Source organism: Heterocephalus glaber, unplaced genomic scaffold (genome assembly GCF_053883595.1).
Source record: "Heterocephalus glaber isolate CG9 unplaced genomic scaffold, H.glaber_assembly_v1.0 deba00001578, whole genome shotgun sequence".
NCBI lineage: Eukaryota > Metazoa > Chordata > Mammalia > Rodentia > Bathyergidae > Heterocephalus > Heterocephalus glaber.
This window is the reverse complement of record NW_028258359.1, coordinates 1,111,648-1,127,328: the sequence shown is the minus strand read 5'-3', so window position 1 is coordinate 1,127,328 and position 15,681 is coordinate 1,111,648. Positions and strand designations below refer to the sequence as shown.

Genomic DNA, 15,681 nt, shown 5'->3' with positions numbered 1-15,681 from the left:
AACAGCCATTGAGGATCACAACCCCAGGAAGCAAAGCACAATGAACCCGTCTGGCATGACAAGAAATTAAATGGAAAGGGGGAGAACCCAACAAAAAGAAAAAGTCGTGGCAATGACAAGTCAATATGTTTCAGTTATAACTATCAATGTTAATGGTCTCAATTCACCAATCAAAAGAAATAGACTGGCAGAATGGGTCAAGAAGCAAAATCCAACAATATGCTGCATACAAGAAACACACTTCATTCAAAAGGAAACTCATAGACTGAAAGTTAAAGGGTGGAAAACAATACTCCATGTGACAGGAACCCGAAAAAAAGCAGGAGTAGCTATCCTCTTTGCAGATCAAGTAGATTTCAAACCAACAGTGATTAAGAGAGACGAAGAAGGACACTACATCCTTGTAAAGGGAAGAATCCAAGAGGAAGAGATGACAATCATAACTATCTATGCACCAAACACTCGTGCACCCAACTATATAAAACAAATATGAACGGACATGAAAAGTCATATATGCACTAATACAATTGTAGTGGGGGACCTCAACACCCCATTGTCACAAATAGATAGATCAACGAGACTAAAAATAAGGAATGAAATACTAGAACTCAATCAAACTCTTGAACAAATGAACTTCACAGATGTTTACAGAGTCTTCCACCCCACAAAATCAGAATACACATTCTTCTCAGCTGCACATGGGTCATTCTCCAAAATAGACCACATACTCACACATAGAACATGTTTAAGTAAGGGCAAAGGAATTGAAGTTATCCCCTGTATATTATCAGACCATAGTGCGATGAAATTGGAGGTCCATAGCAAAAGAAACTCAAAAAATTTCATAAACACGTGGAAATTGAACAACACACTTCTGAATAACCAATGGGTCACAGAGGAAATTAAAGAAGAAATCAGACAGTTCCTTCAATTAAATGACAATGACAATACAACATATCGGAATCTATGGGACACAATGAAAGCAGTCTTAGGAGGGAAATTCATAGCAGTGAATACGCATGTTAGGAAACCAGAATGAGCCCAGTTAAACAACCTGATGCTGAACCTCAAGCTTCTAAAAAAAGAAGAACAGGACAACCCCAGAGCTCATACAAGGGAGGAAATTATAAAGATCAGAGGAGAAATCAATGCAATGGAGACTAAGAGAATGATACAAAAAAATCAATGAAGCCAAGAGTTGGTTCTTCGAAAGAACAAAATTCACAAACCTTTAGCCAACCTTGTCAGAAAAAGGAAAGAAAAGGCCCAAATCCATGCAATTAGGAAAGAAAAGGGTGAAATTACAACAGACCCAGCAGAAATACAGATGATCATCAATACCTGCTTCTAGAACCTATTCGCCAATAAGATGGACAACACAGAAGAAATGGACAAATTCCTAGATACATATGAATTACCAAAGTTGAACGAAGAAAACCTAAAAATTCTGAAGAACCCAATATCAAGCAGTGAAATTGAAAATGTAATGAAAAACTTATCAACTCAGAAAAGCCCAGGCCCTGATGGCTTCACTGCTGAATTCTACAAGACATTTAGAGAGGAACTGCTGCCACTACTGTTTAAACTCCTGCTCCTGGGTAGGAAGGATTAATATAGTGAAAATGGCCATACTTCCAAAACTGCTATATAGATTTAATGCAATTCCAATTGAGATCCCAGCAGCATACTTCATGGACCTTGAGAAAACAATCCAAAAATTCATTTGGAACAAGAAGAGACCCAGAATAGCAAAAGCAATTCTAGGTAACAGAGATATGGCAGGGGGTATCTCAATCCATAACCTGCAACTATAGTACAAATCTACTGTGATAAAAACAGCATGGTACTGGCAAAGAAACAGACTGGAGGACCAGTGGAACAGATTAGAAGATGCAGAAACAACGCCAGACACACTCAGCCATCTCATCTTCAACAGAGGAGCCAAACACCCTCACTGGAGGAAAGATAGCCTCTTTAATAAATGGTGCTGGAAAAATTGGGTTTCAACTTGCCAAAGATTAAAACTACACCTATATCTCTCACCATGCACTAAACTAAAATCAAAATGAATTAAAGATCTAAATATTAAAATAGAAACTCTGAACCAGTTGGAACAGAGGTTAGGTAGAACCCTTGAAGACATCAGTGTAGGAAAAGATTTTATGAACAAAACCTCAGTTGCCCGTGAACTAGCACAAACAATCAACAAGTGGGATCTCTTATTAAAAAGCTTCTGCACAGCAAGAGAAACCACCAGCAGTGTGAAGAGACAACCCAAAACGTGGGAAAAAATCACCTGCTCTTCCTCAGACAAAGGTCTACTATCTCGAATCTATAAAGAACTTAAAAAGATCAGACCTCCCAAATTTAAAGACTCAATCCGAAAATGGGCATCTGAAATGAACAGACATTTCTCAGACAAAGAAGTAGAAATGGCAAATAAATACATGAAAAAATGTTCAACATCACTGGTCATTCGAGAGATACAAATGAAAACAATGCTGAGATTCCACTTCACTCCAGAAAGAATGGCTGCTATCATGAAATCAACCAATAACAAATGCTGGTGGGGGCTGTGAGGAAAGAGGAACCCTGCCCCACTGCAGGTGGGAGTGTTGACTGGTGCAACCACTGTGGAAATCAGTACGGAGATAGCTCAAAGAACTAGGACTGGAAGTCCCATTTGACCCTGCTATTCCACTGCTGGGGATCTTCCCCAAAGAATTAAAAGAATCATACCACAGTGATATATGTGCACCCATGTTTGTAGCAGCACAGTTTGTGATAGCTAAAACTTGGAAACAGCCCAAATGCCCATCAACTGGAGACTGGATAAAGAAAATGTGTTTTCTTTATAAAATGGAGTACTACTCAGCCATAAAAAATGAGAAATTAGAGACATTTATAGCTAAGTGGATGCACATTGAGGTGATACTCTTAAGTAAAATAGGACACACATGTATAAATACCAAATAGTTTCTCTGGTGTGAGATACTGAAAGTGTAAATAAGGACTAAATGTATAATAGATAATGTGAAATAGGAAGAAAAGGGGCAAAGGGGAAGGAAGTGGGAGGACTATGGGAAAGGATAGAAGGGAATGGGATTAATATGAGAAAATGGAAAAATAGGAACAAAATCTTTGTAAATAGGGAGGACTGGAGGGGTTGAAGGGAGGGCTGGGCAAGGGTGAAAAATAACCAAGAGAGATTATGTAAAGGTGCAAATTTCCAATGATGAATGTCATTATATTGTACACCTAAAAAGTACCAATGATTAGAATGAATAATTGATAATGCAAAATAGGAAGTAAAGGTCCAAAGGGGTAGGGGTAGTGGGAGGGGCAGGGGAAAGGAAAGAAGGGAAAAGAAAAATGATGAGAAATGGAAATAAAGTCTTTGTAAATAGGGAAGGGTGAAAGGGGTGAAGGGAGGGCTAAGAATGGGAAAAAAATAAGAGCCAAGATGCATATGTAAAGGTAAAGTTCCCAATCAGAAATGTAATTGTGTTGTATACCTGCGATGTACCAATAAAAGAATTTAATTTTTTAAAAAAATGTATACTCCTTGCAAGAAAAGGATCCTCAACAAATTTTTATCTGTTGATGAATCCTTTTTTAAAAATTTACATACCACAGGGGTATATGTGCACCCATGTTTGTAGCGGCACAGTTTGTAATAGCTAAAGCTTGGAAACAGCCCAAGAGCCCATCAACTGGAAACTGCATAAAGAAGACGGGGGGGGGGGGGGGTATGAAGTGGAGTACTACTCAGCCATAAATAATGAGAAACTACACACATTTATAGCTAAATGGATGCATATTTTGGCAGGCCAGCATTGTCCTCCACATATAAGAATGTTCTCTGGCCCCGCCCCTCCCCCTCTGCGCAGGCACGCGGCAGAGTCTTCCTGGAAACCATCCCTGCTGTGTGTTTACAGCTCAGGGCGCAGAGCAGAGGAAGGCGAGGCCCTGCGGTCCCGCCCCTTGTCAGCTGCTAGAAGGCAGCCTCTCCGAACGGGGTCGGCCCAGTCTGGCCGAACCCACAGGGAGCGAGCTGCCCTTCGCGATGGACACGGTGCTGGCCACTGCACCCGTGGTCGCCGTGTCCCCGGGCGACCCGGAGCTGCTGGGGCCCCTGTCGGTGCTGTAGGCGGCCCTCGTGGCCCGGCTCCTGGAGCTAGTTGCTACTTTGCCTGAGGATGTTCAGCCTGGACCTGATTTTTATGGGCCACCGTGGAAGCCTGTGCTTCTGACTGCCTTCTTGGGAATTGTTTCATTTGTCATTTTCTTTTGGAGAACTGTTCTTGCTGTAAAGGAGAGAATCTATGAAGTCACTGAACAGCAGATTTCTGAAAAGGTGAAGAATATCACGAAGGAAAATACAGAGCTTGTACAGAAATTGTCAAATTATGAACAGAAGGTCAAGGAATCAAGCTTGTTCAGAATACCAAGAAAGAAAATATGATTCTCTCTGAGGAAGCAATTAAATATAAGGATAATATCAAAGTACTTGAAGGAAATAGTAAAATTCTGGGTGACAAGGCTAAAAAGCTTCGTGTTATGTTAGAATCTGAGCGAGAACAGAATGTGAAAAATCAGGATTTGATACCGGAAAATAGGAAATCTATAGAGAAGTTAAAGGATGTTATTTCAGTGAATCCCTCAGAATTATCAGAGGTCCAGATTGCCCTGAATGAAGGCCAGCTCAGTGAAGAGAAGGTGAAGTCAGTGCCAGCAGGTCCAAGAGGAAAATGCGAGGCTGAAGAAGAAGAAAGCGCAGCTGAAGCAGGAAATCGAAGCCTGGAAGAAGGGCCATGCTGAGCTCAGCGAGCAGATCAAGTCCTTGGAGAAGTCTCAGAGGGAACTGGAAGCCGCTCTGGCTCATAAAGATGATAGTATCCAGGCCCCGACCAGTTGCATCCCGCAGCTGAATCGATTAGACTGCAGACCTGAGTCTGAGGGTCCAGGTCCAGGAGGAGCTGAGGCAGATGAATCAGCCAATGGAGAAGGGGGAGGTGACCAGAATGAGATGAAAACTCAGATTAAGCAGCTGCTGGATGTCTTCCGAACCCAGACCGCAATCTCACTGCTCCAGGAGGATCTCAAATTTTTACCAGCCAAGCTGAGAGCCTCAATGCTCACCCACCGTGACCTGGAAGGGCAGATAAAGAAGCTGGAGGAGGACTGCGGGGCGCTGCAGTCCTCCAAGACCGGGCTGGAGGAGGAGTGCAGGACGCTGCGCAGAAGGTGGCGATCCTGAACGAGCTGTACCAGCAGCAGATGGCGCTGCAGAAGAAGCTGAGTCAGGAAGAGTGTGAGCTGCAGGAGCGAGACCAGCGGCTGTCGGCTGCAGAGAAAGTGCAGCCGGCCACAGAGGAAGTCGAGGTGTGCAAACGGAGAATTCGACAACTGGAGGAAGAATTACAGAAAACAGAGCGCTCCTTTCAAAACCAGCTTGATACTCACGAGGAGAAGTCCCATCGGAACCGGCTCAAAGCGCACAGTGCAGAAAGGCGGATCGCTGAGGAGAGAAGGGAAGCCGCTAAACTGAGGCACAAATTGCTGGAAATGACCCAGAGGTTGGGAGATTTTGGAGGAGGAGCCTGTGGTTGTCAAGCCGAGGCCTGGACGACCTGGGGCCCAGAACCCTCCCCAGAGAGGTCCCCTGAGCCAGAAGGGCTCCTTCTGCTGGTCCCCAGTGAGGGTGAGCGGAGGCGAGTGCTCCCCGCCCCTGCTGAGAAGTGAATTTGATGTCGGGCTCGGGCCCGGGCCCATGATGAGCAGCGGCTCCCGAGGCTCCTCCTCGGAGAAGGGCCTGGATGAGCGCAAGGTTAACGTGGCCGCGAAGGGGCCCCCTGGTTTCCCAGAGCCACCATTCATGGGGGCCCCTCTGCCACTACCTGTCGGATATGGACCACCGCCGCCACCCTGCGGGCCTTTCGGACCTCGGCCAATGCCTCCGCCACCTCGGCCATTCATTCCGTGTTTGTACCCACCACTGGGCCTGAGGGAGTTCGCCCCGGGCATCCCGCCCAGAAGAGGAGACCTGCCTGGCCTCCCCCGGGAGTACTTGCCAGGACCAGCACCATTCAGGCCTCTGGTGCCGCTTGGCCCTAGGGAGTATTTTCTTCCTGGTCCGAGATTGCCACCACCGCCTTCCGGCCCCCAGGGTTACCCACCACCACCTGCCGTCTCCTTCGCTGCCTGCAGGCCCCAGAGGAGAGCATGGGCCTGCCTTTCCATGCAGCAGCCGGGACTCCTCCAACGCTCTGAGGCAGAGCCCGTGACTGACTCCAGTCAGAAGGACGTGGACTGCACTGTTCACATGGCAAAGGTTTTCATCAGCTTTGAAATCCAAAAGTTTCTTTTAAAAGGTTTTTAGTACTAAGCTGCCTTGGGAAGTGTGCATTTTTGAGCCAAACAATTCAAAAGTCATCTTCCCCTCTAAAAATTACCTCTGAAGCTCGAGTGTCCTTTCAACTTTGAAATGTGCAATAACAATACCTGTGTTTTAGTTAATGTAGCATATATAATTGCAAAATGATTCAGAATGTCATTAAAAAAATCACCATTTCCTGTGGAAATGCTTTAAGAACACGTATTTCCATTGTCCTACTTTTAGTGTACCAACTGAATACAGAGCAGTAGTGTTTATAAGCTGGTCGGCACCTCTACCATCCCCCTACCCCACCCCCGTTACTGGTAGAAAAGACTGTTACTTAAAGATGTTTACTCAATGATCATAAACTTTACCTCCCCTCTCGAAGATGTCCTTTGTAGTAATAGTTAATAAAAACTTGTTAATGTTAAAGAAAAAAAAAAACAGTAATTCTGGTTGTTGTTTTTTGGTACTGGAGATCGAACTCGGGTCCTTGCGCTTGTGCAGCAGGCAGCAACAACAGCAATTCTGAGTTACATAAACATTATTGTTGCAACTTTTGCATTAAGATAGTAGCCAGTCATTTAAACACTCTACGGATGGCCAGGGATTTATCTCAGTGGTTCCACCACCAGCCTCACAAGTGCAAGGTCCCAAGTTCAATCCCCAGTACCAAAAAAAAAAAAGACACTCTATGGAACATTTCTTAGACAGAAGTAGGCAGATACATGATGCCCACTGTCCATGGAAGACAATGAACGCAAGGGGTCATGTGACTGCCCCAGCTCTCACACTGTGTCCTAACGGTGAGCTCCTCGCTCCTGGTCCTTTCCTGCCCACCTGATATTGCTGATTTCAAAGTGTGGCTGCTTCAGTCCTCTTCCGGCTTCTTTTCATAGCTGGTTACCAGTATGCTCTCTGTGGTTTAGAAAACATGTTCATTTTTATTTGTTCAAGCTTTCTCTAAGGAAACTGACACTTATCCCCGAACTTCAGAGCTGGAGAGGGTCTTTGAGATCTGGTCGAACACTCTCTCATTAGAGAGGGAGGATCTGATGCTGGAGTGGTTGGCAACTCCAAGAGTTAGAAAAGTGAGCAACAGCTTCAAAATAGAGCCTCTGAGAAGAGGCTAGAGGCACTGCAATTGCTGCCTCCAAATGGTTTATTTAATGACTTTTAGTTGTAGGAAACTTATCCTTCAGAAAATGGAAATTTTTTACTTCTCTCTAGCTCTACCAAATACAAAACAAGTTTTGATTAGGGTAAGCAAAATGAATAAGGCTGAATACAAGGAATAATTTTCTGGCAGCCAAGATAATTAAAAACTGAGATGGGAAACCTAGACAAATAATCTCGTATTCTCTCTCTCTCTCTCTCTCTGTCTCCCTAACCCTTCCTCCTTGCCTTCCTTCTTCCTCCCTTCCTCTCTTTGTAGTGCTAAGGATCAAACCCAGGGCCTCATACTTATATGCTCATAGTTCTGCAACCATAAACATGATCTATTTTAGAACACATTGATCAATTTTGTAAAAATACTCTTTAACTATCATTCTCCTCCCCCTTGATCCCCTAACCCTAAGCAACTGTTAATCTACTTTCTGTCTCTATACATTTGCTTTTCTGACTATTTCATACAATTGGGATCCAATGTTGTCTTTTTTTTGTTTGTTTTTGGTACCGGGGATCGAACTCGGGTCCTTGCACTTGCAAGGCAGGCGGTGGAACCACTGAGCTAAATCCCTGGCCCCTGATGTTGTCTTTTATGACTCTCTCCACTCCCTTAGCATACCGGTTTTAAAGATCATCCAAGACTGTAGCACTTGCCAAAATTTCATTCCTTTTTATTGTGGGATAATGCTTCATTCGATGAGATTGACCACATTTTATTTATCTACTCATCAACTGATGGCATTTGAGTTGTTTCCACTTTTTGGCTTTTATGACTCATGCAGCTGTGAGCATTCATGTATACTAGTTTTTGTATGGACGTGTTCTCTCTTTCTGAAGGCGTGCACCCAGGAGTAGCCTTGCAGGGTCAAACATATCTCTGTTTAACTTTCTGAGAACAGCCAACCTCTCTTCCAGACTGGCGGCACCATCTTACATTCCCAGCAGCATTGTAAGAGGGTTCTCATTTCTCCACACCCTGGCCTAGTGGTGGGCATCTAAGTGGCAGCTCCATGTGGTTCTGATTTACATTTCCCTGGTGATTAATGTTGAACATCTTCTCATGAGCTTATTGGCATTTTGAGTATTTTCCTTGGAGAAATAGCTATTCAGATCCTTTGCCTGTAGAAAAATGTCATTCTGAAAGGTGAAGAGCAGATTGCATTCTTATTCTCTAGGTTGCTTCAAATGCAATCCTCTGTTATATGAATTATATGAGTCCTAATTGTGTGAATTAGAATTCTTCTGGTCCTATCTAGTTTAATAAATCTACACTTTCGAAGGTTTTCATATCTGAAGTTTAATTTTTATACAATGGAGGCTGAGGACAAAATGCTACCAAAGGTCCCCACTTCTCATAAAGATGAACTTATTTTTGAGACAGGGTCTCTCATGTCGTTCATGTGGCCCTGAATTCACTGTAGCCCAGGCTGGCCTTGAACTCATGGCGATCCTTCTGCCTCAGCTAGGATCACAGGTGTGTGCCACTCCCAGCAAAGATGAACCTTTGAGCAGATGGCCCTTGGCGCTAGACCTCAGGAAGGGCCTGTTTAAGGGGCAAACCCTGCAGAGCTGGGGTCCAGGTGTACGCACAGCTGGCCAGCCGGCCACTACACTGTACTTCCTGTGACACTTGGAAATTATTGCCTGAAAAAGGAAGCCCAGCTTTTATCTGAATTCCAACATTATGGGGTGGCCCCTGTCACCCTCAGCTAGCTCGGCTTGTGATGCAGCTTCCGATAAGCACGCCCGGGGCTCCGAGTGATCCTGCTCCGACTGGCGACTGGCAGAGCCCCAGCCTCCAGGGCGAAGTTAGCGCTCGGTTTCAGGCCTTTCCAAACTTCACCTCTATCACCAGTTATGGCTTCACTTCAATATGAACATTTAAAAAATATTTTTAAAGTCCAGAGGCTCAGCACGCCCCAAAATAAAGCTGGTCATGGTGGGAGGGAAGTGAGCACGTACTCGCTGGTGGGTGGACAGCTGCGGGCGGAGGTTTGGGAATCTGAGTGGCTGCTGGGGTGGCTGAAGGCCCCTTGCTGATCACACAGTATGAGCTCATTGACTATTTTAAAGATTAAGGACAGAGGTCCTTTTTGTTGATAAAAGTCCATTTGTATTATCTGTCATTCACACGGATACCCACCTGAATAGGACTATGAAAAGGAATATTCTAAGGGCTATATGAGTACCTGGAAAGGTCCAAACCTGATTTTTTTGTTTTGTTTTGTTTTTTGAGACAGGGTCTCACTCTGTGGTTCAGGCTGACCTTGAACTCACTATGTAACTCAGGCTGTCTTCAAACTCATGGCGATCCTCCTGCCTCAGCCTCCCAAGTGCTAGGATTACAGGCCAGCACCACCCTACTTGGCCCAAACCTAATGTTAACTAGAGGAGGACAGCCTATTGAAATGAGCATTCAAAGGTGGACATTAAAAGAAAAAAAAAAAAACAAGAACAGGCCATGGGGTTATTCAACTACCCAATATACACATGGCTCATCTGGAGCTAAAGTGGGGTGAACAGGGCCATTGCACAACATATGCAGCACTGTCCTCTCTGCACCCCACTTCCTAGCCCACCTGTGTCCACTGCAGAGCTTCCGATTCGGCCCTCTCCCCTGCTGTCGTGCCAGCCATGGAAGACAGCGACTGTCCCCTTGGCGTCAGGCTGGGAGCACTTACGGCTCAGCCAGGGAGGCCATGGCCTCAGGAAAACTCAGCCGCTGGTCCATGCTGTGGAGCAGGAGGACTCCCAGAGCCACACTTGCGTTCTTGAGAAATGTTCTCCATCATTTCACAATCGCTGTCCTGCTTACTTTTCTCATTGCTGGGATAAAATAAAAACCTGACAGCCACAACTTAAGGAGGACAGGTTTATTTTGGCTCACAGTTCAGTCCAGGGTCCCCTGGGTCCAACAAAGAAGCAGCACAGCAGATGGGTGTGGAGAAGTGGGCAGCAGGAAGGGAAATAACCCTTCTGGGCCACACTCCAGGGACCCCAGTCACCTTCCAAACATGTGAGGCTCTGGGCGTCATTTACATCTAAACCACAGCAGTCACTTTGTAATCATTGGGTCATTGATTTTTTTGTTTGGTTGGTTTTTTGGCTTTTAGAGACAGGATCTCACTATGTAGCCCAGGCTGGCCTGGAGCTCCCAACCCTCCTGCTGGAGCCTCCCGAGTGCTGGGATGACCTGGGCGTCCAGCCCAGTATTAATCCTTAATGACCATGAGCTATAGTTTTGGACTCTTGCTTGGATGCTTGAGCAAAACACCCACACACTAGAACATTAGAGCAAGCGGCTCAAGATAGCAGTGAGGATGAGAGGAAGGATTTTCCAAGAGACACCTTGCATGGGGCAATAAATCTCTTATGTTAGCAAGAAAAATACGGATTCAGAGAAAGGAGTCAGCACAAGTCTCATGAAGCAATTTAAAAATCAAAAATGTGGAGTTTGACTTCAGTTAATTCTCTGAGTTGTGGTACATGCCTATAATCCCAGCCCTCTGGGAGGCTGAGGCAGGAGGATCCAAGTTTGAGCCTATCCTGGGTAACTCTGTGACTTACCAAGACCCTGTCTCAAAATAAACAAAAAGGGCTGAGAACACAGCTCAGTGAGAAGGCCCACAAAGAATAACAAAACTAAGGCATAAAGGGCCAGGATAACATTGAACAAAAGTAATATTAATATGTCACATTCGAATTTAATTACAGACCAAAAATGTAGCAACTGAAGATGGAATTTCCATATTAGTTTATCTTTGTGTATTTGAGAGATTGCTTTCTCTCTCAGTACTGAGTAGTGAATAGGATTGAAATTCCTAGCTAAAGAAACTGTTCATACAGCTTCAGAAGTTGGTGATACATTTATACCCAATGAAGAGCCCTCAACACAGTGAGTTCTAAATTCTCAAGGGCCAATGGAGTACTACTGTGCCATGAAGAAGGATAACCTTGAGTCATTTGTAGGAAAATGGATGCACCTTGAGACCATAATACTCACTGAAAGCCAGACGTGGTGGTGCATGCCTGTATCCCAGCACTTGGAAGGCTGAAGGAGGATCGCCTAGAGTTCAAGGCCAGCCTGGGCTATAGTGAGTTCAGGGCCAGCCTGAACTACAAAAAGATCCTGCCTAAAAAAAAAAATACTAACTGAAAGGCACTCAAACTTAAATATCACATGGTTTCTCTTATATGAGAAACCCAAAATATAAAGATTGATAATAAGAAGTAGGGTGATCTTTTTCAAATGGGAGGGAGAACAAGAAATAGAGGAAGTGTGTGGAGGGAAAGGGCAAGAAAAAAAGAAGAAAAAATGGGAAATAGACTTTTTACAAATGGGAAGGGGACTGGAAGGAGCAGGAAAGGATGGGAGGCGTAAAGGACAGAAAAAGAATCAAGATGTGTTACGTGCATGAACCGACTCCCCACAATGAACATAATCAATCAGTTTAAAAAGAAAAGTTCTCAAGGGCCAGTAGCTTCCCATCCCTTCTGTGGCTCTGGGTAGGTGGAGCTTAGCCCAGGGACCCAACTGCCACAGGTGGGGCCCAGGGAGCTGGTGGGGTGGCCGAGTGAGCTGGCCAGCGGCAGGACATCCTGACTGCCAGGGTCACAATGGCCTCCCTGGTCTCCAAGGCGACCTCTCTGCGCCATGGGCACAGAACTGTGGGTGAGTGACATCCCGCAACTGGACCAGAGCCAGCACCAAGAACAGGCCTTGACTCCTGTGAGTAACCCCGAACCTCACCTCGAGATGGTGCGATTTCATTCAAGTACTTGATCCGTAGCAAAAAACCCACTGGAGTGAGTTTGGAAGGAAAGCATCTCCCTGCGGGAGGCTCCTTCAGTGCCCTTCCCTCCTGGAGTCACCTCAGTGGTCAGGGAACCCGAGTCTGAGAATGTCCCACCCGGAAGCCACGGGCAACAGTAAGACGCGAAGGTCAGTGGCCCCACCGTGCCTCCAGTTAGCTGACGGCGGCCCTGTGCCTAAGAAGCCAACCCTTGAGGACAGTTGTCCCACAGGTTGGAGGTCACAGTCCCAGTGACCCCTGTGGCCAACCCCGCTCATTCACAAATGCTGTTAGGGGTTTCGTGGAGAAACCGTTCCAGGACCCACGTGTGGGCGCCAGTGTCCCCTCACGTCAGCCTCTTGGCAGCACCCGAGTAAGTCTGGGATGATCAGATTTGGTTCCGTCTCCCTGCTCAAGAGCTGCTGTCATTTTCTCCTACGATTATATTTTTTCTTGACCATTCCACCTTCTCTTCACCAAGTAATCAAGATCCAACCCACCAGAGCTTCCCAACTTGCCTTCCTCTACAAAGGAAGAGCTTAAAACCAGATGAACTCTTAGCGGCGTTCATTTCTTAAATGTCCTGAGACATTCTGTTTAAAGAGCTTGGCGTCTGCCTGTTCAGCCTCTATGCTTTACAGCTGTTTCCTTTCAGAGGCTGAGCACGTTTTTCTCTTTGTTTTCAGAGATCACTGATCAAGTAAATGAGGCAGGGCCCGGGAATTTAGCTCAGTGGTGCTGCACCTGCCCGGCAAGCGCAAGGTCCTGAGTTCGATTTCTGATACCAGAAAAGAATTTTCCCATCAAGTAAATCAGGGAAAAGCATATTTCATTTTCATTGAGCTATCAATGAAACTAGAATCAATCAGTAAGCAGTCAGAACCTACTTGCTTAATGAACTACCATGGGCCAGGGATTTAGCTCAGTGGTGCCATGCCTGCCTCACAAGCACAAGGCCCTGAGTTCGATCCCCAGTACTGGAAAAAAAAATGATCCACCTATTCAACCGCTTCTCCTAGTAAGGGGTAAAGACACAATGTCATCTTACAAAGAAAATTGTTAGGTAAGGGGCCTTGTCAAATAGCAGTGCCTCTTTAGTCTAAAACGTTTGGACAGTTTCACTGCATTATTCTGTCGCCAAAGAGTCCCTACGTGTGTATTTTGGGATCCCGATGACACTGGTATGAGACACCTTTAAGGGGTCAGTGTTTTGTGTGAACCCTGAAATAGGAAGTACCAGCTGGGCTTGATGGCATATGCCTGTAATACCAGCACCCTGGGAGGCTGAGACAGGAAGATCACAAATTGGGGCCCAACCTGATGACTTAGTAACTTAGTGACTGAGAGAGACCCTGTCTAAATCAAAAAGGGCTGGGGGTACAGACCAGTGTGAAGGCCCCAGCACCACGAAAAAGGAAGGAAGGAAAGAGGGGGAGGGGTGGGAGGGGGAGCGGGGAGGAAGGCAGGGAGGGAAAAGCAAAGTACCCCGGCAGGCAGGCGGCTGTAAATCTGCGTGCCACTGTGCAGGAGATCCGCAGCGTCCCCTCCACTGCCCGGTCCACGTCCTACCTACAGCTACGGTCACCTGCTTCCAGAGCACACGGCAAAGCCGAGAACGACAGTGGCCGACGAGCAGGGATGGCTGTCATTTCATGTTGGCAGCTACAATAAATGACAGCTGGCTGACAGGGAAAATGGGGAATTTACTTCTAAAGAGAGGGTAGAGATATGAAAGCGCCAGTGCCAGAGAGGCAGAGCAATGTAGCTTCCGGGCCAGCAGCCTGCTGTGAGCCCGCTGTCACCTCTGTTGTGACACACACAGCGCGGACACGGATGTGACTGTTCTCACATGTCAGGGCTGGAGGACAACCTGGGGGCCTAGGCCAGCTCCCCCAACTTACAGAGCAGGAGATGGAGGCCCCAGGAGGCAGAGGTCACAGCACATGCGTGGAAAACAGCCACCAGGGGCCAATCTGGTCCTCTGTACCCACTCAGAGAGGCAAAGACAACACGTGGCCTTGAGTTTTTAAAATAAAGGTTAATTTATTTATTTATTTTGGTACCAGGGATTGAACTCGGGTCCTTGAGTTTGCGCAGCAGGCGGCAACACCACTGAGCTAAATCCCCGGCCCTAAAAATAAAGGTTTAAAATGATTCAATAAAGGTTTACAATGTTTTCCCTGACAAAATAGTTGAAGCCTCATATGAGAAGTAGCAGGGTGCAGTGGTGCACACCTGTAATCCCAGCACTCGGGAGGCTGAGGCAGGAGGATCGCCATGAGTTCAAGGGCCCCAGCCTGGGCTACATAGTGAGACCCTGTCTCAGAGAGAGAGAGAGTGGGGGGAGGAGGGAAGGAGGGAGGGAGGGAAGGAAGGAAGGAAGGAGAGAGAGAAAGAAAGAGGAAAGAAAGAGAAAGAGGAAATAAAGAAAAAGAAGGAAAGAGAAAGAGCGAGAGAAGAGAAAAAAGAATGAACACTTTCTATCTGGCCACTGTGATTTAGTATGCTTTATAACCCATCACCATTGTTATCAACTGGTCCCAAAGTCCCTGGGCTTCCCCATGGCAGATAGATCTGAAAACACATTCCTTCTCCTCCCGCCCTCTTTGTAAATTCTTTAAAAGGGTAGGGCCATTGCCTCTTGGAATAATCAAAAGTTTAAGTTTAAACAAAACTATGTAAGTAATTCTCACAGATAAGAGGTTGATGTTGTGATATATGAGTGTTAGTTTGATCTAGTTTCTCTAAATGATTTTAATTCTGTATCCTTAAAGCATTTTTTATAAGTGAGAGGTAGACAAGTAGATTAGATGGTAGCAGAGCTGATTGGTTGAAGAAATTTTAGTTTCTTCCTTTGTACCAAGTAAATCCTACTTCTTGTGACATAGAAAAAATAAAAACAGGGCTGGGGATTTAGCTCAGTGGTTCCGCCACCTGCCTTGTAAGTGCAAGGTCCCGAGTTTGATCCCTGGTACTGGAAAATAAATAAATTAAATAAAATAAAAACAACCCATTTGAGCAAATATTTTCTGTAATTAGCTCTTATAATCCATGCCTACGTGTTCATCCAACTCTCTTTACATCCATTAATGAATTCCTGAGTGTTAAAGAAATGCTTGCAGGGCCGGGGATTTAGCTCAGTGGTTCCGCCACCTGCCTTGAAAGCACAGGTCTGGAGTTCAATCCCTGGTACAAAAAAAAAAGAGAAATACTTGCAATCACAAATCAATGGGGAATTAGATTTTTTTTTTTGAGACAAGCTCTCAAATAGTTGCATCCTCCTGCCTCAGCCTCCTGAGGGCGTTAGATTCCTCTATATTTGCTTCATGCATAAACTAA

The 15,681-nt window shown here is 45.6% G+C and overlaps 1 protein-coding gene and 1 pseudogene across 1 annotated transcript in view; both read left to right on the top strand.

The window, feature by feature from the left end:
* Window positions 1–15,681, top strand: part of LOC147823480 (dedicator of cytokinesis protein 9-like) — a 248,003-nt gene that overhangs the window by 192,690 nt on the left and 39,632 nt on the right. The gene's annotated exons all lie outside the window — the stretch shown is intronic.
* On the top strand, window positions 228–6,287 carry LOC147823481 (transport and Golgi organization protein 1 homolog pseudogene; annotated as a pseudogene).